The sequence below is a fragment of the Chiloscyllium plagiosum genome, chromosome 15 (assembly GCF_004010195.1).
Source record: "Chiloscyllium plagiosum isolate BGI_BamShark_2017 chromosome 15, ASM401019v2, whole genome shotgun sequence".
Classification (NCBI taxonomy): domain Eukaryota; kingdom Metazoa; phylum Chordata; class Chondrichthyes; order Orectolobiformes; family Hemiscylliidae; genus Chiloscyllium; species Chiloscyllium plagiosum.
The window spans coordinates 53036802-53039983 of NC_057724.1; the positions used below are offsets into that span (position 1 = coordinate 53036802).

General features: G+C 39.0%; 1 long non-coding RNA gene across 1 annotated transcript; it reads right to left on the reverse strand.

Moving 5' to 3' along the window:
* Nucleotides 1-200: 200 nt before the first annotated feature.
* Nucleotides 201-2913, reverse strand: LOC122557319. Its single transcript, XR_006313804.1, has 3 exons — nt 2886-2913; nt 2290-2386; nt 201-579 (listed from the first exon to the last, which is right to left on the reverse strand). It is a non-coding gene; the product is annotated as an uncharacterized LOC122557319 (long non-coding RNA).
* Between the last annotated feature and the right edge of the window lie 269 nt (nt 2914-3182).

The following is a 3182-nucleotide window of genomic DNA, read 5'->3' on the forward strand; positions in this document are numbered from 1 at the left end:
TGGAAGCTGGTATGATTGTAACATTTAAAAGGCATCTGGATGGGTACATGAATAGGAAGGGTTTGGAGGGATATGGACCGGGTGCTGGCAGGTGCGATTAGATTGGGTTGGGATATCTGGTTGGCATTGATGAGTTGGATTGAAGGGTCTGTTTCTGTGCTGTACATCTCTATGACTCCATGACTCTAGGATGACAACTTTCATGACATAAAGGGCATACAGCCAAATTAGAATCTAACAAAATTCCTCTTTATTAGTAACTGTTTAGTCCTTAGTAAGCACATAGTGAACTCATTTATCTCAATACGACCTATACCCAGTGAGCTGACCACATTCATTCAGACAAATCAATTTTTCTCTGAGTTTCAAAGTTAGACTCTTCTCTTTGTGATGGTTGATCACACGTTGCTGTTCAAGTCTTCGATGTCTCAATCTTCCTTCACTTCTATGTATTCTACCAATCTTCCATGTCATGTTCCCTTGCATAAAATCCTCATGGTTCTGAGTTAATTTGTCCGAGGGTTTTGTAGACAGGAGCTATCTGTGTCCATCATTCTTATGTCTTCTTTTATCCATTTTCTGCAACCACAGAGATCAAACAACCTTCAACATCAGCCATTTGCCTAAACAGCAGTTGGCTTTACTTCTCCCTTTCACAGCAAGCTGATCTAGAGTTTATATAAAGTTAGCATTATTACCCATCATGCGTGTTAGGCTGCAACTCTGTTATAGAACCATTGTTACCTACAAGATCACAGTCCCCCCCTTTTCATGCAATGTTTATTTAGTCAATTAGATCACAAATCTTGGCCATGTCACCCTCCGAGGTCAGCATCAAGATCTGGTCAATCATAGTGCTTAAGACAGCTAAACTCTGATCTAATGACCATTTATGTTACTGCTTATGGAACATCAATCCCAAATTTAATTGGTGGGTTTTATCCCCTTTCCATTTGGCAAACATTATTATACAGAATATTAAATAAAGCAAAGTACAGAAAATTATCAATATAGTAAGATATGACATGATATGGATCCACAGAATCGGACCCCTTCCAGAGGTCATCCACCGACTAGTCACTTCAAATGTTTCAATATCCTCCTTAAATTTCTTAGATTGTTGAAAAACCTTTATAAAAGTTGACTGAACTTTGGCTAGCTGTTTCCAGATGTACTACAGATCCTCTGCTAAAAGTTTAATTTTAGTTTCATATTTCTCAAAGCTGTTGCCCAAATTCTGTTTAATTTCCTCAGTGACACTAAGAACAGTTTCCTTTCTCTCAAGTATATCATTCAGCTTTACTAGGCCTACCTTGGGGCTTAATATAAAATAGTTGTTATTAAACTTTTGATGCTGGGTTTTATTTAATTTAAACGTTACCGTCTGCCATGGTAGCGTTTGAAATCAAGTCCCACAACATTACCTGTGTCTCTGGATTAGTAGTCTAACAGTAATGCTACTGGATGCAACACCTCCCCTTATTTATTTTGCCTAAGATTTGTTTCACATTTTGGTTAGAGTTCTGATTTTGCTGTTTTAAGTTCTGTAAATCAAGTATACACACAGTGGACATCCTAGTTGTAAACTGTTCAGACATCATTGATTAAACTTCTTGTCCAACAGCCTTTTCGGCTCTAAATTTGCTTCTTCCTCATTACTTTCTGTCGCTTGTACAAGCAGCGCTTGAATAAAATCAATATAAAAATTACGAATTTGGGAGGGGCAGTACTCAAGCACCTGGATTCCAGTTATGCTTATTACTACAGGCATGTTGTAATGGTGGACATTGTCATACAGGACCTTATCAGTCTTTGGCATGACTAGCCCACACTGTGGTCCTGGTGCTGTGTCAGGCCAAGTTTTGAGGACCAGAGGGGAAGTGATCTCTTGGGGCACCTGAGGGTTCTGAGGGAATATAGTTAATTTTGGATTCTTTCATTCTATATTTAGTTCCATTCAGCTTTTTAAATGAACAGAAATCAATCAAAGTACACCCTCCTGATCATTGAGATTTAAAGGGATCCCACACACTTAAGGGTTATAACTCTTTCATTACCAGTAAATTCCCACTCAGTCCCTATACCATTCTTCATAATTGGGCATTACTTCCCCATTGTATTGAAAACATTGGATGAAAAATGTCCTTTAGCTCTCACCTCCTTGTCACCCTCATCCCCTTCCCACATCCCTCCATTTCTACCGACATGACATTCAACAGTCCCTCTCCACTGTTTCCAGCTTTCAGTGGGTTGGACCGTAATCCCCCCTTTTCATCTGAAGTGTCTTACCGGACAATGCTCCTTCTGTTGGCAGTAACTGTGGTTAGTGACACACCTAATGATTATCAGGATGAGCTTCCACTTCATCTTACCAATATTTGGCTTCCTGTAGGATACAGGTAATATCAGTTCTTCTTTATACTTCATCTACCTGATCCCTTATTTTGCAAGGTTAGTTGGCCAAAGAACCATTTTAGATTAAAATCACCATCTGTGTCTGGTGGTCGGGAGAAATGCTGCCGGCCCTGGATTTTTTTTTTTCTGATATATCTCCTTCAATGCTTTTACTCCTCCTACTCTAATGTCACATGCAAATTTAAATCTATTTACATTGAGATTCAAACTCCAAGCCATTGTTGTAAGATGAAAACTCTAGTGATCACTAGGGTCACCCAATGACTTCTGTAACTCTCCATTCCCACCCCATTCTGACATTATGTCTTAAATCAGTTTTGAAACTTTACCCACCATCGTAAGTCTTATATTAAAAATGAATGATTACTTTATTCAAATATCATATATAGGAAGCTTGCAATAAGTATATGAACCATGTGCCTGTGTACAATATCAGATATCCTTTCAGGAAGAAAATCTGCCATTCTTACCTGGTCTGACCTCCATATGACTCCACACTCACAGCAGTGTGGTTGAATCTGAATTGCCCTCTGAAATGCCCCACCAAGCCATTCAGATTAAGGGCAATTAGGAATGGGCAACAAATACTGACCTTGCCAGTGAAGACTATATTCCATGAAAGAATAACAAAGAGGAGGAGTTACAACTGTACTCGCCTGATGCTTTCCATTCCCCATCTGTGGGTTTTCAGAATTAGAATGTCAGGTTAAAACAACCTTTGCCTGTACACATTTCCCAAGTTCACTATTACAAGTGAACAGAAAAGA